A 26,039-nucleotide genomic window follows, 5' to 3' on the forward strand; every position below is an offset into this window, starting at 1 on the left:
CCCTCTCTCTTTCTTCTTCTTCTGGAATCCCAATTATTCTAATGCTGTTTCGTCTTATGGTGTCACTTATCTCTCGAATTCTCCCCTCGTGGTCCAGTAGCTGTTTGTCCCTCTTTTGCTCAGCTTCTTTATTCTCTGTCATTTGTTCTTCTATATCACTAATTCTTTCTTCTGCCTCATTTATCCTAGCAGTGAGAGCCTCCATTTTTGATTGCACCTCATTAATAGCTTTTTTGATTTCAACTTGGTTAGATTTTAGTTCGTTTATTTCTTGAGAAAGGGCTTTTATATATTTAAGAGGGTTTTTGTAAATATTTTCCATGCCTTTTTAGAGCCTGGCTAGAACCTTGAGAATTGCCATTCTGAACTCTAGATCTGACATATTACCAATGTCTGTATTGATTAGGTCCCTATCCTTCGGTCCTGCCTCTTGTTCTTTTTTTTGTTGAACTTTTCCATCTTGTCATTTTGTCCAGATAAGAGTATACGAATGAGCAAGTAAAATATTAAAAGTGTTCCCACAACCCCAGAAAATATGCTTTAACCAAATTAGAAGAGATCCCAAATCGTGAGGGGGGAGATAGGGGATAAAAAGAGGTTCAAAAAGGAAGAAAGAAAAAAGAAAATAAAAGAATTAAAAAAAAGAAAACAAATAAGAAAAATATAAAAAAGAAAAATATATATATATTAGATAAACTTGTTAAAAAACGTTAACAAAGAAAAAGGTAAAATTTAAAAAAAAATTTTACCAGAAGGCAAGAAAAAAAGCAGAAAATGAAAAAGAAAAAATTACATTAACTGCAAGACTAAAAAAAATCACAGGGAAAAAGCCATGAGTTCCGTGCTTTGCTTTCTCCTCCTCTGGAATTCTGCTGCTCTCCTTGGTATTGAAACTGCACTCCTTGGTAGGTGAACTTGGTCTCAGCTGGATTTCTTGTTGATCTTCTGGGGGAGGGGCCTGTTGTAGTGATTCTCAAGTGTCTTTGCCCCAGGCGGAATTGCACTGCCCTTACCAGGGGCTGGGTGAGTAATCCGCTCGGCTTTGCTTTCAGGAACTTTTGTTCCCTGAGCGCTTTCCGTAGAGTTCCAGAGGACGGGAATACAAATGGCGGCCTCCTGGTCTCTGGCCCAGAGGAGCCGAGATCCCAGGGCCCCACTCGTCAGTGCGCCCTCAGAGAACAGTGTCCAGTTACCCCCAGTCTGCCTGACCTCCGGCCACGCTGCGAGCTCACCAAGGTAACCTCGAGCTGTGAGCTCACTGTCGGTTCTGTCTCTGTAGCCGGCTTTCCCGTTCCAATACCCGCAAGCTCTGCGACACTCAGACACCCCCGATCCTTCTGTGACCCTGCGGGACCTGAGGCCACGCTGACCCTGCGTGGGCTTCGCCCCGGTTTAGCCTCTGGAGCAATGTCCCTCAGCGGAACAGACTTTTAAAAGTCCTGATTTTGTGCGCCGTTGCTCCGCCACTTGCTGGGAGCCAGCCGCTGCCTCCGGGGTCTATCTTCCCGTCGCTTTGGATTCACTTCTCCGCCGGTCCTACCTTTCAGAAAGTGGTTGTTTTTCTGTTTCCAGAATTGCTGTTCTTCTTCTCTTCGATCTGCGGATGGATTTTCAGGTGTTTGCAATCTTTAGATAAGCTATCTAGCTGATCTCCGGCTAGCTGAAGTAGTCTCAGCCTTCTACTTCTCATCCATCTTGACTCCTCCCTCCCAACTCATTTTTTTATAGGTGCTTTTTAACTTGTATTTCTACACACCTGTACTTTTTTTTAGATATATGCTTTATTTTAGGCCATTGTTCACTGTACTCTATTGTACCTTTTAATACATACAAGTTTTACCTTCCTAGTAATTTGAGGACATAATATCCTCTAACACACAAATCAGAATACATCCAAGAACAACTGAGACACCCTGATTTGTCCACACTGAGAGATTATAGCCCCCCTTTTGCTCCCAGCCTTTAAAAAAATATATATATATATATATATTCAATCTTTAAAATTTATTCTTGTGTTTCATTTGGGCATTTTCTTTTCTGTGGTTGTGTGTGACCACCACTACAGATTTTGATAGAGTGCATCTAAGTTGGGTTGTGGTTGATATTTTGGACTCTATCCATTTGTTCAACCATCCAACCACAGAAAGACGCTCAACAAAGATAAGAACCAGAGACAATGTCTTCCACCACAGAACTAATGGATATGGATATAAGCAAAGTGTCAGGGACAGACTTCAGGAGAATGATCATGAAGTCAATAGCTAGTCTTGAAAAGGCATTAGTGACAATAGAGAAACTCTAAGGGCAGAAATGAGATAAAATTAAGATGAACTTAAGGGCGCCTGGGTGGCTCAGTGTGTTAAAGCCTCTGACTTCAGATCAGGTCAGGATACCAGAGTCCAGGGATTGAGCCCCACATCAGGCTCTCTGCTCAACTGGAAGCCTGCTTCCCCCTCTCTCCCTCTCCCTGCCTCTCTGCCTACTTGTGATCTCTGTCTGTCAAATAAATAAATAAAATATTTTTAAAAATTAAGATGTACTTAAAAGTGTTATAAATAAGAGACAGTCTAAACTGGATACTCTTAACAGCCAGGGTAAGTGAGGCAAAAGAATGAAAATACCTAGAAGATAAGCTGATAGAAAGGAAGTCAAAGAAGATAGGGATAGGCAGCTAGTGGCACATGAGATTAGACTTAGAGAGATTAACAATGCCACAAAACACTCCAATGTGAGAATTACTGGGATCCCTGAGGGGGCAGAGAGAAAGAGGGGACTAGAAGGTATATTTGAGAAAATAAAACTTCCTTAATCTGGAAAAGAAAAAATAACATTTGAGTCCAAGAACCAGAGAGGACCCCTTCCAAAATCAATAAAGTAGATCAACACCCCAACAAGTAATAATGAAGCTTGCAAATCTTAGAGTCAAGGAAGCTATCCTGAGAGAAGCTAGAGGGAAAAGATTCTTCAGAAACAGAGGGAGAAACATTAGAATAATATTAGACCTGTCCATAGAGACCTGGCAAGCCAAAAAGGACTGGCAGGACATATTCAGTGTACTAAGTAAGGAGAACATCCAGCCAAGAATACTTTACCCAGGAAGACTGTCATTCAGAATGGATGGAGAGTTAAAGACCTTTCAGCACACGAGGAAATGAAAGAATATGTGACCACCAAGCCAGCCCTGCAAAAAATATTAACAGGGATTCTGTAAACAAAGAAAAACTCCATGAGTCACATAAACCAGGAAGAAATAGAAAACCTACAGAAACAGAGATGATACAGACAGTACCAGGACAAAAAATCCATATCTCTCAATAGTTATTCTCGATGTAGATTGGTTGAATGCTTCCATCAAAGACACAGGGTTTAAGATTGGATAAAAAAAGCAGGACACATCCATACACTACCTACAAGAGACACATTTTGAACCTAAAGATACTTACAGATTGAAGGTAAGTGTATGGAGAACAATTTAAAAAGCAAATGAACCTCAAAAGAAAGCTAGAGTGGTAAAGGATAAAGTATAGTGAAGTATAATAAATATTAAAGGATAAAGGATAGAGTATTCTTGGATGCATTTTTTTGCTGACTGAGTACCCTGAATATATCACGCCAGTGCTTTCTTCCCTACCAGATCTCTGTAAATAGGTCTGATTTAAGTGTAATATTCCTACCTCTGTAGGTTTTGAACCTCTTCTCTCAAGTTGCTTTCAGGATTTTTGTCTTTATCTCTGAAATTTGCAAACTTCTCTAATATATGCCAGGGTGATTGATTCTGGGAGGTGTCCTCTCTATCTCTTGGACATGAATGCCTGTTTCTTTCCCCAGATAGAGACATTCCCAGCTATGATTTTCTCAAATACACCTCTGGTCCTCTGTCTCTCTTCACCCTCAGCACCCCAATAATTCTGATGTTGGTACATTTTATAGTATTACTGATTTCTTGAAGCCTTTCTTCATGGTCTATTAATTGTGTTATTTTCTTTACCTCAACTGCCTTCCTTTCCATCAATTTTTCCTCTATGTCACTGATTCTTCTGCCTCATTTACCCTCTTGTTTGAGCATCCAATTTAGACTGCATCTCAGTTATTTTTAATTTCAGCCTGATTATATCTCATTTGTGCTCTAATATTTTCTCTGGTGTCTTTCATGTTTCCCCCCCCCCCCGGCCAGCTAGTAACTTTGTAGTTGTTATCCTGAATTCCAACTCTGATAGCTTACTATATACATATTGATTATATGTGTTCCAGAGAGTATTACCTCTGGTTCTTCTTTTTCTTGTGCATTCCTCCTTCCAGTCATTTTCCCCACGAGCATAATCAACAATATCAACCATGACCCAAGCAAAATACACACGAGACAAATCTGAACCGGTCATAAAACAAAAAATAAAAGGAAAAGCAAATTTTTTAAAAAAGAAAGAAAAAGTAAAAAAAAATGGGAGTAGAAGAAAGTGTGTAATTTCTCAGGGTGGTCAAAACTGGGTGATCTAGTTGGTCTAGAGAATATTTTGGTGTCTGTGTTAGAAGACATTAAGTCCAAAATTGTAAGGGAAATTATATATATATATATATATATGCACAAAAATAAAATTGAATAGAGTGAAAGAAGCAAAAATGAAGAATATAGCCATAAAATATCAATGTAAAAAAGGAAAGATAAAATATACTTAAAAACAGAGAGCTGTCTCTCTGTTTTTAAGTATATTTTATCTTTCCTTTTTTACATTGATATCCAGATGGCGAACAGACACATGAAAAAGTGCTCCATATCACTCGGCATCAGGGAAATACAAATCAAAACCACAATGAGATATCACCTCACACCAGTCAGAATGGCTAAAATCAACAAGTCAGGAAATGACAGATGCTGGCGAGGATGCGGAGAAAGGGGAACCCTCCTACACTGTTGGTGGGAATGCAACCTGGTGCAGCCACTCTGGAAAACAGCATGGAGGTTCCTCAAAATGTTGAAAATAGAACTGCCCTATGACCCAGCAATTGCACTATTGGGTATTTACCCTAAAGATACAAATGTAGTGATCCAAAGGGGCACATGCACCCGAATGTTTATAGCAGCAATGTCCACAATAGCCAAACTATGGAAAGAACCTAGATGTCCATCAACAGATGAATGGATCAATAAGATGTGGTATATATACACAATGGAATACTATGCAGCCATCAAAAGAAATGAAATCTTGCCATTTGCAACAACGTGGATGGAACTGGAGCGTATCATGCTTAGCGAAATAAGTCAAGCAGAGAAAGACAACTACCATATGATCTCCCTGATATGAGGAAGTGGTGATACAACATGGAGGCTTAAGTGGGTAGAAGAAGAATAAATGAAACAAGATGGGATTGGGAGGGAGACAAACCATAAGTGACTCTTAATCTCACAAAACAAACTGAGGGTTGCCGGGGGCAGGGGGTTTGGGAGAAGGGGGTGGGATTATGGACATTGGGGAGGGTATATGATTTGGTGAGTGCTGTGAAATGTGTAAACCTGGTGATTCACAGACCTGTACCCCTGGGGATAAAAATATATGTTTATCAAAAATAAAAAATTAAAAAAAAAAAAACAGAGAGCTGATAAAATAAAAAACAGTGAAAAGGGAAAAAAGAAAAGATAGAAATGGAAAATTTTAAATTGAAATATAAACAAATCATAAGAAAAAGTCTCAAATTCTATATACTCTTTTTCCCCTAGCTCTGGAGTGTTAAAGTCCTGTGGGGTCAGTAAACTAGCTGTGCACCTGTTCTTCCACTTAGTCTTCTGAGGTGGGGCCTGCTTCACTGCTTCTCTGGTGTCATTGCCTTGGCAGATCTGTGCCACCACTTGAAGGGGGGCTGGGCTCAGTGTGAGCTGGTCCTCGTGTGGCTTTTCTTTCCCAAAGACTCTTTCCCTCTTTCATTTATTTTTATCTATTTTTTTCAACTTTATTTTATTTTTTCAGTGTTGCAAGATTCATTTTTTTCTAAGTACCACAACCAGTGTTCCATGCAATATGTGCCGTCCTTAATGCCCACACCCATGCCGCCACACCCCTCCACTCCAAAACCCTGTTTGTTTCTCAGAGCCCATAGTCTCTCATGGTTTGTCTCTCCCTCTAGCTTCCCCCAATTCACTTTTGCTTTCCTTCTCCTAATGTCCTCCATGTTATTCCTTATGTGCCACAAGTATGTGAAACCATATGATGACTGACTTTCTCTGATTGAATTATTTGCTCAGCATAATCTCCTCTAGTCCCAACCATGTTGATATAAAAGTTGGGTATTCATCCTTTCTGATGGAGGCATAATATTCTATTGTATATATGGACAATATCTTCTTTATCCATTCGTCTGCTGAAGGGCATCTTGGCTTGTGCCACAGTTTGACTATTGTGGACATTGCTGCTATGAACACTGGGGTACATATGGCCCTTCTTTTCACTACATTTGTAGCTTTGGGGTAAATACCCAGCAGTGCAATTGCAGGGTCGTAGGGTAGCTCTATTTCCCCCCCCCCCTTTGAGGAATCTCCACACTGTTTTTTAAAGTGGCTGCACCAACTTGCATTCCCACCAACAGTGTAAGAGGGTTCCCCTTTCTCCACATCTTCTCCAAAATTTGTTGTTTCCTGCCTTGTTAATCTTTGCCATTCTAACTGGTGTAAGGTGGTATCTCAATGTTGTTTTGATTTTAATTTCCCTGATGGCTAATGATGTTGAACATTTTTTCATGTGTCTCCTAGCCATTTGTATGTCTTCTTTGGAGGACTATCTGTTCATGTCTTCTGCCCACTTTTTGACGTGATTATCTTTTTTTTTGGGGGGGGGTGTTGAGTTTGAGGAGTTCTTTATAGATCTTGGATATCAGCCCTTAGTCTCTAGTGTCATTTGCAAATATTTTTCCCCATTCTGTGGGTTGTCTCTTTGTTTTGTTGACTGTTTCCTTTGCTGTGCAGAAGCTTTTGATCTTGAGGAAGTCCCAAAAGTTCATTTTTGCTTTTGTTTCCTTTGCCTTCGGAAACGTGCCTTGAAAGAAGTTGCCGTGGCCAATCTCAAAGAGGTTACTGCTTATGTTCTCCTCTAGATTTTGATGGATTCCTGTCTCATGTTGAGGTCTTTCATCCATGTGGAGTTTATCTTTGTGTATGGTGTAAGTGAATGGTCGAGTTTCATTTTTCTATACATAGCTGTCCAATTCTCCTAGCACCAGTTATTGAAGAGACTGTGTTTTTTCCACTGGATATTTTTTCCTACTTAGTAGAAGATTATTTGACCATAGAGTTGCAGGTCCATATCTGGACTCTCTACTCTGTTCCACTGGACTAGGACTAGATATTTGTGCCAGTGCCATGCTATCTTGGTGATCACAGCTTTGTAATAAAGCTTGAAATCAGACAACATCATGCCCCGAGCTTTGTTTTTCTTTTTCAACATTTCCTTGGTGATTAGGGGTCACCTCTGGTTCTGTAAACATTTTAAGATTGTTTGTTCCAGCACTTTAAAAAGTGCCAGTGGAATTTTTATCAGAATGATGTTGAAAGTATAGATTGCTCTGGGCAGTATAGGCATTTTAACAATGTTTGTTGTTCTGATCCATGAGCATGGAACGCTTTTCCATCTTTTTGTGTCTTCTTCAGTTTCTTTCATGAGTGTTCTGTAGTTCCCCGAGTACAGATCCTTTACCTCTATGCTTAGGTTTAGTCCAAGATATGTTATGGTTCTTAGAGATATAGTAAATAGAATCAATTCCCTAATTTCCCTTTCTATAGTTTCATTGGTAGTGTATAAGAAAGCAACTGATTTCTGTGCATGGATTTTGTATCCGGCCACATTAAGGAATTATGAGTATTATGCTGTATGAGTTCTAGTAGTTTGGGGGTGGAGTCTTTTGGGTTTTCCATATAAACTATCATGTCATCTGCAAAGAGAGGGAGGCTGACTTTTACTTTGCCAATTTGAATGAACTTTTATTTCTTTTTGTTGTCTGATTGCTGTTGCTAGGACTTCTATTATGATGTTGAACAACAGTGGTGAGGGTAGGCATGCTTGTCATGTTCCTGATCTCAATGGGAAGGTTGTCAGCTTTTCCTCATTGAAAATAATATTGACTGTCGGTTTTTCATAGATAGACTTTATGAAGTTGAAGAATGTTCCTTCTATCCCTATACTTTGAAGAGCTTTAATCAGGATAGGCTGCTGTATTTTGTCAAATGCTTTTCCTGCATCAACTGAGAGAACCATGTAGTTCTTTGCTCTTCTCTTATTAATTCGTTCTATCACATTGTTTGATTTGCAAATGTTGAACCACTGTTGTTTCCCAGGGATAAAATCCACCTAGTCATGGTGGATAAAGTTTTTAATGTACTGTTGAATCCTGTTAACTAGGATCTTGTTGTTAATCTTGACATCCATATTCATCATGGATATTGGTCTGAAATTCTCCTTTTTGATAGGGTCTTTCCCTGGTTTGGGATTAAAGTAATGCCGGCCTCATAGAAAGAATCTGGAAGTTTTCCTTATGTTTCTGTGTTTCGAAACATCTTCAGGAGAATAGGTATTATTCCTTCTTTGAATCATAGAATTCTCCAGGGAATCCATCAGGTACTGGGCTCTTGTGTTTTAGGAGGTTTTTGATCACTGCTTCAATCTCGTTACTACATATTGGTCTATTCAGGTTGCCAATTTATTCCTGTTTTTGTCTTGGAAGGTTATAGGTTTCCCAGGCATGCATCAATTTCTTCTAGATTGCTTAACTTATTGGCATATAGCCGCTGCTAATAATTTCAGATGATTTTTTCTATTTCCTTGGTGTAAGTTGTAACCTCTCCCCTTTCATTCATAATTTTATTAATTTGGGTCCTCTCTCTTTTCCTTTGGATTAGTTTGGTTAGTGGTTTATGGATCTTATTAATACACTCAAAGAACCAGCTTCTAGTCTCATTTGTGGTATTCTACCTCATCTCTAATTTCTAACTCATTGATCTCTGCTCTAATCTTAATCGTTTCCCTTCTTCTGTGTGGGGTTTGCTTAATTAGTTCTTGATTTTATAGCTCTTTAAGGTGTAAAGTATGTCGGTGTATTCTGGATTTTTCAATATTTCTGAGTGAGGCTTGGATGGCTATGTATTTCTCCCTTAGGACCACCTTTGCCATATCCCATAGATATTGGACCCATGTGTCTTCATTCTCATTTGTTCCCATGAATGAAGTTCTTCTTTGATTTCTTGGTTGATCCAAACATTTTTGAGCAAGATGGTCTTTAGCTTCCAAGTGTTTGAATTCCTTCCAAACTTTTTCTTGTGGTTGAGTTCCAGTTTCAAATCATTGTGGTCTGAGAATATGCAGGGAATAATCTCAGTCTTCTGGTATCGGCTGAGACCTGGATTGTGACCCGGTATATTGTCTCTTCTGGATAAAGTTCCATGTGCGCTCGAGAAGAATGAGTATTCTGTTGTTAAAGCATGGAGTGTTCTGTATATATCTATGAGGGCCATCTGGTCCAATGTGTCTTTCAAAGTTCTTGTTTCTTTGTTGATTTTCTGCTTAGATAATCTGTCTATTGCTTAAGAGTGCTGTGTTAAGATCCCCTATAATTTGTGTATTCTTATCACTATGATGCTTTATTTCATTGAACAGTTGGTTTATGTCATTGGCTGCTCCCATGCTGGGGGCATAAATAGTTACAATTGTTAGATCTGCTTGGTGGGTAGACCCTTTAAGAATGGTGTAGTGTCCTTCTGTATCTCTGACTTAAAATCTTAAGCTTAAAATCTAATTCATCTGATATGAGAATTGCTACCTCAGCTTTCTTTGAGACCCGTTGGGATGATAGATGCTTCTCCATATCTTCACTTTCAGTCTGCATGTATCTTTAGGTACCAAATGTGTCTCTTGTAGAGAGCATATTGGATGGGTCCTGTCATTTTATCCAGTCTTCAACGCTGTAGCATTTGGGCTGGGAGCATTTAGGCTGCTCATGTTGAGAGTGATTATTGACAGATAAGATTTTATTGACATCATATTGGCTGTGAAGTCCTTGTTTGTATAGATTGTCTCCGTAAATTTCTGTTCTATGTCACTCTTGGGTTCTTTCTCCTTTTATAGAACTCCTCTTAATATTTTTTGTAGTGCTGGTTTGGTGGTCACATAATCTTTTAAGCATTGCTTGTCTTGGAAACTCTTCATCTCTCCATCCATTCTGAATGCCAGCTTTGGTGGATAAAGTATTCTTGTCTGCATGTTCTTTTCATTTGGTGCCCTAAATATGTCTTGCCAGCCCTTTCTGACTTGCTAGGTTTCTGTGGAAAGGCCTGGCATTATTCTGATGGTCCTACCTCTTTAAGTAAGGATCCCTCCCCCCTAGCTCCCCTTAAGTCATGTTATTTGAATTTAAGATGCATGGAGTTCACAATCACGTGCCTGGAGGTCTTTCTACCCTCATCGATTTGGGGGGCTGTCTTCTCTGCTTCTAGGACACAAACAGTTGTTCCATTCTCCAGATTAGGGAAATTTTCATCCAGAATTTGTTCAACTATATCTTCTACCCCCTCCTCTCCATCCCCTCAGGGATCCCAATAATTCTGACATTGGAATGTTTCATGGCATCGCTTATTTCCTTAATTCTGTTTTCATGGCTTCTAAGCTGTTTGCCCCAGGCCTCCTCCTGATCCTTCTTTTCTATCAGTTTGTCTTCAAATCACTAATTCTGTCTTCTGCCTCAGTTACCCTCACTGTTAGAGTACTTACATTAGATTGGGTCTCACTGATAACATATTTTAGTACTGCCAGATCAGCCCTCGCTTCCACCCTTAGAGATTCTATGTTTCCACTCCAACCTAGCTGGCCATGTTGTCTTCTCCAACCTAGCCGTTGCCATGAATTTCCTTTCTGACATATTGTTTATGTCCATGTCCAATAGTTCTGTGGCAGGAATCAAAGTCTCTGAATTTTTCCTCTATTGGGTGTTCCTCCTCCTAGTCATTTTGGTGAGAGGTGGTTGAAGGGATGTATAGCTGAATATATCAACCATGATCCAGGCAAGGTGCACCCTGGAAAGTTTTGGAGCAATCAGCAGTCCCCACGAGAATGAAAGAAAAAAAGAGAGAGAGAAAGTGAAAAGAAAAAGGAAAAAAAGCCAAAATGAACCCTCAAAGTAAGATTTATAAGGTACATAATGAAAAATGAACAAACAAATGTACCAACAAAAGTAACAGACTAGGGCGCCTGTGTGGCTCAGTGGGTTAAGCCTCTGTCCTTGGCTCAGGTCATAATCTCAGGGTCCTGGGATCGAGTTCTGCATCAGGTTCTCTACTTAGCAGGGAGCCTGCTTCCTCTTCCTCTCTCTCTGCTGCCTCTCTGCCTACTTGTGATCTCTCTCTCTGTCAAATAAATAAATCAAATATTTTTATAAATAAATAAATAAATAAATAATATCTAAAGAAAAACATAACAGACTAGAAAAATAAAAGGAAAAGGAAACCCCAGCCAAAATGAACTTCATGAATAAGATTTATATAGTACAAAAACAAAAACAAATACACAGAAACATTGGCAGAAGAACACAATGGCAAGGTGTTTATAAAACCCTGATGTGAGCGAGGAAGGTTATATCAGTTCTTCCTGGGTGTATCTTGTTATCTTTGTTAAAGGACTCAACTTTCCAGAGATACAGGGATATTAAAACTAGATTAAGCATCTAGTTGTAATGGTAAGTAGGTTAAAAATAAAAGGACAGGAATTGTGATAACGAGTTTAAAAAGAGAAAAAGAAAAAGAGAAGTTTCACCTATGAAATACACGGGTTTTGGGGCAATACCCGGAGCTTAATATCCTGGTATCCTTAATATCCTGGTATTTCCCCTGAAGTTGGGGTTTCACTGTTTTATGAGGACCCCAGGGTTGTTGTCCCCTTGCTCTTTTGGCTTGTCTTCTGTGGGAGGGGTGTGCTGTGTTGTATTTCAGTCAATCTTGCTTGGGCTGAGTTACCCTGCCCCTATCAAGTGGCTGGGCTCTGTGGAAACCAGTTTTTCAGGCTTTTGTTCTTTGGAGGTTTTTGTTCTTTGGCAGTTTTTTGTGCCTTTTCGGAGGGTCAGAGCAAAGTAAACTGTTTGCCCCCAGAGCTCCGTCTCAGATAATCTTCAGTCTGCTCCCCTCTGATTGGTACAGAAACACAGACTCTCCCTCTGCAAATTCTGCTAAACACCACATCTTCCCTGTGTTCGGTACCCCAGCCAGCATCCCATTGATTGCCCAAGGCTTCTGTTACTCTCTGTACCAGTGTGCCACTAAAACCACAAGCAATAATAATCTGGGTGAGCCCAATCCCCTTGGCTGTTATTGCCATTACTACTTTCTGGAGCCCAGCCCATGCCAGGTGTGCTCTGACTCAGTGGGGCATGCGGAGCAGGCTGAGGAAATTTGTGGGCCTAAGTACTCCTGACTGGAGCCCCTGCTGGGCTCTCTCAGGCATGTGCGAACACTGGCAAGCACTGGCTCTGTCCTCCCTGGGACAGTGAACTTAAATCTTTGCCTTTGGTCACCCAGTACCACCACTTGCCCCTTAAGACTCTTTTCTCTTTTTGAGTGTTGTTAAGCAGTCTCTAAGTTAATGCTGGTCCCCAAGCACAGGGCACTTTCATAGTGGGGTTTTACTTTCCAATGTGTCATTTCTGGTGGCTCCCTCCCCTTTCTGTTTATCCTCCAATAGGTCTCTGAGCATTCCCACTCCTCTGTACTTATCCACTGATGATCCTCTGCTCCCATAGAGATCTAGAAGTGTGCAGTTACATCTCAGGCTGATTTCATGGGTTTCAAAGTGTTTTGGTAGATATTTAGCTCCATTCAGGGGACCAGATGAAACATGGTCTCCTATTCCTCCACCATCTTGCCCCCCTATCTCCTAGCCTCTTTAAAGCTCAAAATAAAAATAGCCATGCACAGATATCCAGGCCTAGAGCTGAAAGATATCAATCCCATCTTGACAAACCCTTTGGGATAAACAGTTTTCAGTTTTGTGTGTGCTCTACTCTGCAGACTTCTGTGGCAAGAACTCTTAGCAATCCTCCCAGGGGAAGTCATTGGGCCCCAAGTTATTGCCCTTTACAAAAGGCCTAAAAGCAGTCACTGGATCATGTGCTCCTCCTGGAGAATGGCAACAAGTCCTCTAGTACTGTCCTTTACTGGGAATCAGTCCTGAGTGTTGTTGCCTGGTTGTGCTTTCACCCACTCCGCCCTTCCCAGGGTATAGCAGAGGGGTGTCTTGCAGTGCTCTCTATAGGGCCACTGCACTGAAAACTTTGGCCCAGTCATGCATGTACTCATTCCATCCACCCCTCCTGGAGGATGGCAGAGTGTCCCAGCATTCTAGTCCTCTTCAGGGTTCCCAGGCAGAAAGCAGTCACCTTATCAGTTCTGGCTCACAGTTTATGCTGAACCGAGCTGAGAACCACCTTGTGGGCTCACAGGCCATAACCAGTTTCCCTGCTCCCCTTCTTGGGATCTCTATTGGCTCAGATAACCCCATTAATTCTATTATTCTGGGGTCCTGAGACCAAAGTGTCTCACCTAGAAATCTGCCTGTTTCATCCCCTGCATGCTTTTCCTGCAGGTATGTCTCTCACTGGCGCAGATTTCTAAGGATTCAGACTTGGCCCTCCAGGAGTATTTATCACTTTTCAATAGCTGGTTTATGGAGGATCCCTCCAACCTCCATTTATCTTCTAATAGTTCCCCTCAAATTCCCTTCTCTGAACCTCTTACCTCGCAAAAAATGGTTGCTTTTCTACTTGCATGGTTCCAGATATTCTTTTCTTATGTCTCAGGTTGAATTCATGGTTATTCAGAATTATTTGGTAGTTATCTATCTAAATTCAAGCAACCAGATGAAATGAGGTCCCCTTTTCCTCCACCATTTTGTCTCAGAATGATGCATCCTTGTTCTTATGGCCTCCACCTTGGATTGCATCTTGGTTATAACATTTTTAATTTTAGCCTGTCTAGATTTTAGTTCTTTTATCTCTGCAGCAATGAATTCTCTAGTACCTTCTATGCTTTTTATCAAGCCCAGGTAGTGTCTTTATAATCATTGTTTATAATCTAATTCCAATATCTTACTTACATCTGTATTGATTATATGCATGGACATGAGTTCTACTTCCTGTTTTTTCTTTTAGGCTCAGTTTCTCCATCTCATCATTTCTTTTTCCAGTAAATAGAAGAAAGCAAAAAAGACAGAGAGAGGGGAAAAAAATTGGACTTTGGTGTCTTTTGGTTTCCTTGCTATGACAAGATAAATTGTGGAAAATGCTTCTTATTGTCTTGTCTTTATTATTGTCTTGTCTTTATTCCACGTTTTTGAATTTTATTTAATCCATCTAAGTGTTAGCAGCGTCTTATGAAACATGTATTTGCCTAAAGTTGTAACAGTTTTGTGTTGAACCCAGATGCCTTACTATATAAACTTGTAAATCTGCTCCTTATTCACTAATGATCACTACAAGCTGCCGGGGGGAGGGGGTTTGGGAGAAGGGGGTGGGATTATGGACATTGGGGAGGGTATGTGATTTGGTGAGTGCTGTGAAGTGTGTAAACCTGGTGATTCACAGACCTGTACCCCTGGGGATAAAAATATATGTTTATCAAAAATAAAAAATTAAAAAAAAATCAATAGAAATGACATTGTACACATGGATGATCAGGATATATTTTGCAAAGCTCCCAAACTTTCCTAATATTATGATGTTAAAATTCAGAGTACTTTATTGTTTCCCAAGTTTGATAATGTTAGTGTTGTGTTTGTTGACATATGGGAGGTTGGCAATATAGACAAAGTGGAAATCATTTGTATGTGAGGACCTTGGTTGTTATGTAATATATTACCAATGATTAATTCAGGAAAATATTAAATTAAAAGTAGGCAAAAATAAAGTATATACAGTATATATAAAAATCAAAATTTCAAAAAAAATATAAAAAAAGGAATTAAAATAAGAAAATAAATGAGGAAATAATAATAAAACAATAAAGAATAAAATTAAAAAGGAAGCTAGATCCTATTTTCCCCTAGAGCTGAAACTTTGGAGCACCCTGTGATCATTAAATTTGGCGCAAGCTGGCACTCTATAATCACTAAATTTGGTGCAAGCTAGCTGTTTGTGCTGATATTCTCTGGGAAGGGCCTGTAGTGCTGATTTTCAGGTGGACTTGTTCTAGTGGAAATGCAACTCCAGGGTGCAGGGCAGCAGGGCTTGGTGCAAAGGGCTCTGGCATCCACTAGGTAATGCTGTTTTGCTCCCTTGAAAATTTTCCAAGCTGATGAGTGGGGGGATATGGCAGCACCCCACTCTCTAGCTCCAGAATTGAAAGTCATTTGTCTCACTATTCAGTGGGCCTTCATTGAAGAAGAATCAATCATTCTTGTGTCCCCAGTTTCTGTCAGAACCTTGTGGTCACCCTGCCTATGTCTGAGCTTTTTTTTTTTTTTAATTTTTTATTTTTTATAAACATATATTTTTACCCCCAGGGGTACAGGTCTGTGAATCACCAGGTTTACACACTTCACAGCACTCACCAAAGCACATACCCTCCCCAATGTCCATAATCCCACCCCCTTCTCCCAAACCCCCTCCCCCCAGCAACCCTCAGCTTTTTATGTCAGGCATGCAACTGAGTTTCAATACTCCAAATTTTAAGGACTCCCATGGCGCATGTATCCACACTGTTCCTCTGGGGGAGTGTCTTGCCTTGCTTTTGCTTTTTGCCCACCCATCCCAGGAAAGAAGTCACAGGACGGTGCAGCAGTTCTCAGTTTATGGCAAAACAGAACAGAAAACCAGCATTAAGACTCACTGTTCTCAGCTGGTTTCCACGTTCCTGTGCCTGGGAACAGTGTAGCACTCAGGCACCAACCTTTCTTCTTGCAACCCCGGGGATCCTCAGACCATGATGTTACACCTGGAACTCCACCCTGCTTGGCCACCTGAGCACCTTTAAGCCAGGAATGTCCCCCACTGTAGCAGACTTCTAAAAGTTCTGATTTTGTACTCTGCTGCTAATAATATTTTGCAATAGCCTCTGTGAGCAGGCTCTCTCCCTGCCACCATATCCACAACTATATTGCCCTCAATTCAGCTCTCCACACTTTCTACCTTCCAAAAGGTGGCTGCTTTTTTTCTTCCAGATTTGCAGTTTTTGTTATCTCATTCCTCTGATTGATTTTTTTGGTGCTCAGAAGGACTTGATATCTATCTAGCTGTGCCTGAGGGACTAGATAAGTTTAGGGTACCCCTAATCCTCCACCATCTTAAGTCCTCCTCTATAACATAGGTATTTTGAAGAAACTGAGTCTATTGTTTTATAAAATGTTGCACATTTCAGCTAAGAAGAAACTTAGCTGAAATTTGGTAGAGGAAGAAAATAACGAAGAAAAATCAGAAACAAATCGAGACCAGAATAAACAATAACATAACATTGAAAACAATGACCAATTTTTCAAAAAGAAAGAAACAAAATTGACAATGCTCTAACTACATTAACTAAGGAAAAAAAAGAAATATCAAAATCCAAAATGAGAAACTGAAGAGAAAACAGTACAACAGATAACCACAGAAATATATCATATAACATATTACTATAAACAATTTTATTCTAACAAATCAGGTAATTTAGGAAAGAAATCCAGATAATTCTTAAAGACACCCAAGTTACCATGATTAAATTAGGAATCTTGAGTCTAAGAAATAGGAAATCTTCTTAGAACAATAACAAGAATGAAAGTTGAATTAGGAAACAAAAATCTCCCAGCACAGAAAAGCCCAATACCACATGGTGTCATTGTTGAATTCTACCAAACAATTAAAAAAAAAACTTAATGACTATATCTATCAAAATCTTACAAAATATCTATCAAAATCTTACAAATAGTGTACTAGAAGGAACACATTCAAAATCATTCCATGAGGCCAGTACTACTCTGATACCAAAGCAGGATAAAAACAATACAAGAGAAATAGATAGATAAATAAATAATCCCAGAGAAGAAAAATACAATATAGGGAATAGTAAGATTGTAATAATGTTTTTTGGTGACACCCAGTGACTACACTTGGTGAACACTGAGTAATGTGTAGAATTGTTGAATAATTATGTTGCCCACCTGAAACTAATATAACACTGTCTGTTAATTATACTGTGATAAAAATATTTAAAAAAAACAATACATGGACAAAATTCTAGTTTGTCCCATACAAGTATTGCTATTTGGATTTTTTTAACATCTGTTTGTAAGATAAATATTTCTCCATCCCCTCACTTTCAATCTGCAAGTGTCTTTAGGTATAAAATGAGTCTTTTCGAGGGAACATATAGATGGGTCTTTTCTTTTTTTTAATTCATTATGACACCCTATGTCTTTAACCCACTGAGCCACCCAGGTGCCCCTACACCCTATGTCTTTAGATTGGAGCTTTTAGTCCATTTACTCTCAAAGTAATTAGTGGTCTGAACCCCTTTTGTCTGGGAAACTATCTATTCTTCTCTTCTAAATGATAGTTTTGCCAGATAGAATATTCTTGGCTGAAGATTTTTCCCATTCAGCACATTGAATACATCATGCCACTCTCTTCTGGCTTGCCAAGTTTCTGTTTGAGAACTGCAGATTTACGGGTCTTCCCTTGAAAGTTAAGGACTTCTTTTGTCATCCTGCTTTTCGGATTTTTTTCTTTATCACTATGTTTTGTGAATTTAACTATGATATGTCTTGGTGTTGGCCTGCTTTTGTTGATTTTGATGGGAATTCTCTGTGCCTCCTGGATCTGGATGTCTGTTCCTTCCCCAGATCAGAGAAGTTTTCTGTTGTTATTTCTTGAAATAAATTTTCTGCCCCATTTTCCCTCTATTCTTTTTCTGGGACTCCCAGAATACAAATGTTAATGGAGTCTCTGACTTCCCTCAGTCTATTCTCATGTTGCTTACAGTTCAGCTTTATTATTGTCCATTATTGTAATTCCAGATCACTAATTCATTCATCTGCTTTCGCCATCCTGTAATTCATTGTATCAAACCTGTTTCCAATATTTTTTATTGCATTCTTTATCACTGATAGGTTTTTTTTAAAACTCTTTTATCTCTGTTGTAAGGATCTCATTGATATTTTCTATTCTTTTCTCAAACCCAGTGAATATTTTAGGATTTTTGCTTTAAATTCTCCATCAAGCCTGTTACATATACCTGTTTCTCTTAGATTTCTGGTTGTGGCCTTGTCTTGTTCTTTTGTTTTTTATAAATTCCTCCCTCTTGACACTTTGTCTAACTTTCTACCTCCTCTGTTTTAGAAAAGCCAGCTATATTTCCTGCTCTTGAATGTAATGACCTTATGAAGAAGAGGTCATGTAGTGCCCAGGGTCTGGCACTTCAGGGAATGTCTCTGATGTGTGTCGTGTGCACTCTACTGTTGTGTTTTGACTGTTCTATCCTTCAGGCCAGTCATCTGCAGAGACTCTCCTTGTCTCCTGTGGGCACTGTTTGGTCCCTGGACTAATTGTGGCAAGTTTTAAATAGGTGTGTTCAGGTCTGCTTGTGAAATGAGACTTGTCACTAACTGCAGCAAAACGGTCCCTGCTGAACTCTCTAGTTGAGAGATGTGGTGTGGGCAGGGGTTTGTGCTGGACTTCTGGGGGAGGGGCCAACCATACTGGGTCTGAGGCAAGCTTGACTGAGAAGGGCAGTCCTGCCAGAGGACAGGCGGATGGGGCTTGGAATAAGCAAGTTAGGTAGTCAGTTTCTTAGCTGAGCTTTTCCCCTCAGATGGCTCTGTGTTTATGCTGAGGGATGGGTGAGGGAAATGGTGCCAGCCAGATCCTTTGCTCCTTGGAGAGGCATCTCTGTGAATGCTGCCTCCCAGGGACACTCTCTAAGATGAGGGAATAATCTCTCCAATGTGTGCCCCCGGTGTTCTTCAGATTGCTGTTTCCATGCTATCTGTCCTGGGGTTGTTTGCCCGCCTTTCCTCCAGGAGGAGCACAGTGCCATCTTGGCTCTATCCCACCCGAGTCTGTTCTTTAAAACTCCAGGTTTTAGAGACGTGGTGTGGGCAGGGGTCTATAGTAATCTTTTGGGGAAGGGGCCTGCCAAGCTGGGACTGAGGCAAACTTGATCAAGAAGGCAGTCCCTCCAGAGCACAGGGGGCAAGAAGGGTGGTGTGGGGGCCCTTAGGCAGTGCTCTCTTTACTCCATCCCAGCCAAGCCCACTGACCTTTAAAATTCTAGTATTTAAGTCCTGGTGGTTCCAGCCTCTCTCGTTTTCTAAGCCATTGGTTTTGAGGAAAAGTTCTCCTTGTGCATTGCTCTGTGTATTCCTCTCTCTTTCTCACCCTTCTCCATGACAATGGCTCCCTTCCCTCCATAGCATCCATGATCAGTTTCTCCCCTAAATCAATCATCTCTCTGTACTTCCTACCTTCCTCAGTGTTGCATCTTCTGTCCCTTTGGGTGTGGAGTTTTTTTGTTTTGTTTTGTTTTATTTGTTTTTCTGGTTTGTTTTGTTTTTCAGGCTTTAGGCTGATTTTTGCAGGTATTTAGGATGATTCAATAGTTATCTAGTTGTGTTCAAGGGACACTTCTACTTTGTTGCCATCTTCCCATTGATCATTCTTGATTTTTTTGTCAAGTATTTATTGAATATGCACTTGGGTTTATTTCTGAGGTTTCAGTTCTGTTCCATTGATCTATTTGTTTTTCCTGCCTGTACCATACTGTTTTATTTATTTTCTTTTCTTTTTTTCAGAACTCAATTAGCAAACTTATAGTACATCATTATTTTTTTATATAAAGCTCAATGATTCATTAGTTGCACATAACACCTAATGCCCATCACATCACATCCCATACCCTCCTTAATGCCCATCATCCAGTTACCTCATGTTCTCCCTATCCACAACCTTCAGTTTGTTTCCTGGAGTCAAGAGTCTCATATTGTTTGTCTCCCTCTGATTTCTTCCCATTCAGTTTTCCCTCCCTTCCACTATGATTTTCTGTGCTATTTCTTATATTGCACATAAGAGTGAAACCATATGATAACTGACTTTCTCTGACTGACTTATTTCACTTAGCATAATACCCTCTGGTTCCATCCATGCCAGTGTAAATGGCAAGCATTCATCCTTTCTGATGGCGGAGTAATATTCCATTTTACTTATTAATCACATCTTCTTTATCCATTCATCTATTGAAGGATACCTCAACTTCTTCCACATTTTGACTATTGTGGACATGGCTGCTATGAACATTGAGGTGCATATGCCCTTCCTTTTCACTAATCTGTATCTTTGGGGTAAATACCTAGTAGTACAATTGCTGAGTAACTGGGTAGCCTTATTTATAACATTCTGAGGAAACTCCATACTGTTTACCAGAGTGCTTGTACCAGATTGCATTCCCACCAAAAGTGTAAGAGGATTCCCCTTTCTCCACATCCTCACCAACATTTGTTGTTCCATCTTGTGCCATACTGTTTGAATTACTATAGCTTTATAGTATCTTTAAGTCAGGAAATGTGGTGCCTCTCAATTTGTTTTTCTTTTGCACAAAAAAATTAGATTTGGCTACTCAGGGCTTTTTAATGGGTCCATACAAATTTTAGATTTCTTTTTTTTCCCTCTGTAAAAAATGACATTGAAATCTTCATAGAGATTTCACTGAATCTATAGATCATTTTTGTAGTATGGCTATTTAAAAAATATTAATTCTTCCAATCCATGAAAGTGGGACCACTTCTCTTTATCTGTGTCTTTATAGAGGAGAGATCTTTCACCTTCTTGGTTAAGTTTATTTCTAAGTATTTTATCATGTTTAGACTATTGTAAATGAAATAATTTTCAAATTTCATTTTTACATAGTTTGTTGTTAGTGTGCAAAAACTCTTGACTTTTTGCATGTTGATTTTTTATCTTGCAATTTTACTGAATTTGTTTAGATATAATAACTTTTTGATGATATCTTTAGAATCTTCTATATATAAAATCATGCCATCTGCAAATAGTCAATTACGTCTTTCTTTCAGATTCTGATGGCTTTTATTTATTTTTCTTGACATTTCTCCAACAAAGATTTCCAGTATTATGTTGAATAGGAGTGATAGGAATGGACACCATTGTCTACTTCCTGATCTAAGGTGAAAATTTTTCAACATTTCACTATTGAGTATATTAGCTGTGGGCTTATTATATATGGCCTTTAATATGTTGAGGGATGTTTTCTCTATATCTAATATCTTAGGAGTTTTTATTATGAACAGTTGTTGAATTTTTCCAGATGTTTTTTCTGTGTCTATTTTTTTTCTAGTGCTTTATTTTTTAATTTTTTTAAATTTCTTTTCAGCATAACACTATTCATTGTTTTTGCACCACACCCAGTGCTCCATGCAATCCGTGCCCTCTATTATACCCACGGCCTGGTTTCCCCCAACCTCCCACCCCCGCCCCTTCAAAACCCTCAGATTGTTTTTCAGAGTCCATAGTCTCTCACGGTTCACCTCCCCTTCCAATTTCCCTCAACTCCCTTCTCCTCTCCATCTCCCCTTGTCCTCCATGCTATTTGTTATGCTCCACAAATAAGTGAAACCATATGATATTTGACTCTATCTGCTTGATTTATTTCACTCAGCATAATCTCTTCCAGTCCTGTCCATGTTGATACAAAAGTTGGGTATTCATCCTTTCTGATGGAGGCATAATATTCCATAGTACATATGGACCATATCTTCCTTATCCATTCGTTTGTTGAACGGCATCTTGGTTCATTCCACAGTTTGGTGATTGGGGCCACTGCTGCTATGAACACTGGGGTACATATGGCCCTTCTTTTCACTACATCTGTATCTTTGGGGTAAATACCCAGTAGTGCAACGGCAGGGTCATAGGGAAGCTCTATTTTTAATTTCTTAAGGAATCTCCACACTCTTTTCCAAAGTGGCTGCACCAACTTGTATTCCCACCAACAGTGTAAGAGGGTTCCCCTTTCTCCACATCCTATCCAACACATGTTGTTACTGTCTTATTAATTTTGGCCATTCTAACTGAAGTAAGGTGGTGTCTCAATGTGGTTTTGATTTGAATCTCCCTGGGCTAGTGATAAGGAACATTATTTCATGTGTCTGTTAGCCATTTGGTATGCCTTCATTGGAGAAGTATCTGTTCATGTCTTCTGCCCATTTTTTGACATGATTATCTGTTTTGTGTGTGTTGAGTTTGAAGAGTTCTTTATAGATCCTGGATATCAGCCCTTCGTCTGTATTGTCATTTGCAAATATCTTCTCCCATTCCATGGGTTGCCTCTTTGCTTTGTTGGCTGTTTCCTTCACTGGGCAGACGTTTTTGATCTTGAAGAAGTTCCAAAAGTTCACTTTTGCTTTTGTTTCCTTTGCCTTTGGAGACATATCTTGAAAAAAGTTGCTGTGGCCAATGTCAAAGAGATTACTACCTATGTTCTCCTCTAGGATTTTGATAGATTCCTGCCTCACATTGAGGTCTTTTATCTATTTCAAGTTTATCTTTGTGTATGGTGTAAGAGAATGGTCGAGTTTCGTCCTTCTAGACATAGCTGTCCAATTTTCCCAGCACCATTTATTGAAGAGACTGTCTTTTTTCCACTGTCTATATTTTTTCTGCATTGTAGAAGATTATTTGACCATAGAGTTGAGGGTCGATACAGAGGCTCTCTACTCTGTCCCACTGGTTTATGTGTCTATTTTTATGCCAGTACTATGCTGTCTTGATGATCACGGCTTTGTAATAAAGGTTAAAATCAGGCAACGTGATGCCCCCAGTTTTGTTTTTTTCTTTTTCAACATTTATTTAGCAATTTGGGGTCCCTTCTGATTCCATACAAATTTTAGGATTGTTTGCTCCAGCTCTTTGAAAAATGCTGGTGGAATTTTGATCAGAATGACATTGAAAGTATAGATTGCTCTAGGTAGTATAGATGTCTTAAGAATGTTTATTCTTCCTATCCATGAGCACGGAATGGTCTTCCATCTTTTTGTGTCTTCTTCAATTTCTTTCATGAATGTTCTGTAGTTTCTTGAGTACAGATCTTTTGCCACTTTGGTTAGGTTTATTCCCAGGTATCTTATGGTTCTTGATGTTATAGAAAATGGAATCAAACCTTTAATTTCCCTTTCTGTATTTTCATTGTTAGTGTATAAGAAAGCAACTAATTTCTGTACATTGACTTTGGATCCTGCCACATTACTGAATTGGTGAATGAGTTCTAGTAGTTTGGGGTAGATTTTTTTGGGTTTTCCATATAAAGTATCATGTCATCTGTGAAGAGAGAGAATTTGACTACTTCGTTGCCAATATGAATGCATTTTATTTCTCTTTGTGTTCTGATTGCTCTTGCTAGGACTTCTAATACTATGTTGAACAAGAGTGGTGAGAGCCGGCATCCTTGTCATGCTCCTGATCTCAAAGGGCAGCCTGTCAGCTTTTTCCCATTGAGGATGATATTCGCTGTGGGTTTTTCATGCATAGATTTTATGACATTGAGGAATGTTTCCTCTACCCCTATACTTTGAAGCGTTTTAATCAGGAATGGATGCTGGATTTTGTCAAATGCTTATTCTGCATCTATTGAGAGTACCATGTGGTTCTTTGCTCTTCTCTTATTGGTTTGTTCTATCAAATTGATGTGCAAATGTTGAACCCTTGCAACCCAGAGATAAATCCCACCTGGACATGGTGGATAATCCTTTTAATATACTGTTGGATCTTATTTGCTAAGATCCTGTTGAGAATCTTAGCATCCATATTCATCAGGAATATTGGTCTGAAATTCTCCTTTTTGATGGCGTCTTTGCCTGTTTTGGGGATCAGGGTAATCCTGGCTTCATAAAAAGGGTCTGGAAGTTTTCCTTCTGCTTCATTTTTTTTGAAACAGCTTTGAAATAATAGATATTATTTCTTCTTTGAAAGTTTGGTAGAATTCCCAAGGGAATCAATTGGGTCCTTGGATCTTGTTTTTTGGGAGGTTTTTGATCACTGTTTAAATCTTGTTACTATATGGGGCGCCTGGGTGGCTCAGTGGGTTAAGCCGCTGCCTTCGGCTCAGGTCATGATCTCAGGGTCCTGGGATCGAGTCCCGCATCGGGCTCTCTGCTCAGCAGGGAGCCTGCGTCCTCCTCTCTCTCTGCCTGCCTCTCTGACTACTTGTAATCTCTCTCTGTCAAATAAATAAATAGAATCTTTAAAAAAAATCTTGTTACTATATATTGGTCTATTCTCTATTTTGATGATGATGTGGGTTTTATTATTCCATTCTATTAGTGTGATGTATCACATTGATTGATATGTTGGACCATCCTTGCATCAGCTACCTAAATCCCATTTGATCATGGTAGATGACCCTTTTAATGGGCTACTGAATTTAGTAAGCTAGTATTTTATTGAGAATTTTTGCATCTATATTAATTAGAGACATTGTTCTATAGTTTTATATTTTGGTAGTGCCCTTGTGTAGTTTTGGTATCAGAATGACATTGTCCTCATAAAATCTCCTTTTGATTTTTTGGAACGAATTTGTGAAAGATTTTTTTTTTTAAGATTTCATTTATGTATTTATTTGCAAGACAGAGACTGAATGGGAGAGAGTACAAGCTGGGGATGGCACTTAAGGAGAGGGAGAAGCAGGCTCCCACTGAGCGGAGAGCCCAATGTGGGACTCAATCTCAGGACCCAGGGATCATGACCTGAGCCAAAGGCAGATGCTTAACCAACTGAGCACCCGCCACCCCCCACCAGGTATCCCAGAAAGATTGTTTTTAACTCTTTTTTAAATGTTTGGTAAAATTAATCAGGGCAGCAGTCTGGGCCTGGGCTTTTATTTTTTGGGAGGTTTTTGCTTTCTGATTCAACCTCCTTATTATTAATTTTTTTATTCAGACTTTCTATTTTCTCCTGATTCAGTTTGTGTATTTTTAAGAATTTTTGTTTGTTTCTAGGAATTTTTCCATTTTTTCCTAGGTTGTCCAGTTTGTTGGTATATAGTTGTTTATAGTGTTAGATGAGTCTTAATGGATACTGGGAGAATCAATATCTCATATGACAACTTGAGGGATTAAAGGCAAGATAAGAGAAAGAGAGAGGGGGAATAAAGGACATAGAGTCCTCATCTAATGTTTGCCCTTCCACCAGACACTGTAGCAGAATACTTCAAGGAATTTCTATCTTGATTATTTCTCACTGCCAACTTTGTTAGCTAAAATGTACGTGGGTGCCCACTGTAATGTAAAATAGCAAACAAGACATGGGGAGAAAGGCACCTTTGGCCACCATCTGGATATATACCATTAGGCCACAGCTTTGCTAACTGTACCCCCAAAGAGCTTGGAGTATATGTTCTTTGAAGACTCATTCAGGTAGAGGATTTGGCCTGTGAATGGAAGAAGCAACTATCATTGTTGTGGTTATTTACCTTGTCACTCTATTTTTTTTATTATTTTAATTTTTTATAAACATATAATGTATTATTAGCCCCAGGGGTACAATTTTGTGAATCTCCAGGTTTACACACTTCACAGCACTCACCATAGCACATACCCTCCCCAATGTCCATAACACCACCCCCCTTTTCCTACTCCCCCTTCCCCCAGCAACCCTCAGTTTGTTTTGTGATATTAAGAGTCTCTTATGGTTTGTCTCCCTCCAGATCCCATCTTCTTTCATTTATTCTTTTCCTACCCCCCAACCTCCCACATTGCATCTCCACTTCCTCATATCAGGGAGAACATTTGACAGTTGTCTTTCTCTGATTGACTTATTTTGCTAAGTTCCATCCACGTCATTGCAAATGGCATGATTTCATTTCTTTTGATGGCTGCAATATATATATATATATATATATATATATATATATATATACACACACACACACACACACACACATACCACTTCTTCTTTATCCATTCATCTGTGGATGAACATCTAGGTTCTTTCCATAGTTTGGCTGTTGTGAACATTGCTGCTATAAACATTTGGGTGCACATACCCCGCAA

The sequence above is a fragment of the Mustela putorius genome, unplaced genomic scaffold (genome assembly GCF_011764305.1).
Source record: "Mustela putorius furo isolate JIRA1106 unplaced genomic scaffold, ASM1176430v1.1 tig00001472_pilon_pilon_pilon, whole genome shotgun sequence".
Lineage (NCBI taxonomy): Eukaryota > Metazoa > Chordata > Mammalia > Carnivora > Mustelidae > Mustela > Mustela putorius.